Raw genomic sequence first — 481 nt, 5'->3', positions numbered from 1 at the left:
AAGAAGTGTTTTCCCATCCCCCGACAGATATTTGCTACTGTTAATCCCATCCCCCTCCCCCCCATAGTTTCCCAGTACCATCCGTCATTTTCTCTGTCCTCGTTTTTTAAAAGCACCACCTCACGTAAATGAAACAACCTTATGGATGCCACTAGTTTTCTCACAATACAAGAAAAAATACCTTTATTCTTGGAATTTTTACTTTTAGCTAGGTTAAAATCTTCCTGAGTTGCTGCCTGTTATCTTTGCTGAAAAAGAGCAAGTCTGAGCATCCTCTTTTCTTGAAAGATTGCATGAATGCATGTAAGAAAAATGTACACAGGCCTGATCCCAGCCTGTGTAAAATACACTAATGCCAGATGTCATAAAATGGTCAAATAGAAGCATCCTGGCTTCACTCTCCTCTACAGAAAACCAAAACAACCATCTAGTACCAAGATTATAACCACCAATATCCCAGAGCTCAAAACTGAGGCTGTGG

The sequence above is a fragment of the Carlito syrichta genome, unplaced genomic scaffold, assembly GCF_000164805.1.
Source record: "Carlito syrichta isolate Samal-C Ts95f unplaced genomic scaffold, Tarsius_syrichta-2.0.1 Scaffold305155, whole genome shotgun sequence".
Lineage (NCBI taxonomy): Eukaryota > Metazoa > Chordata > Mammalia > Primates > Tarsiidae > Carlito > Carlito syrichta.
Note: the sequence above shows the minus strand (reverse complement) of the source record.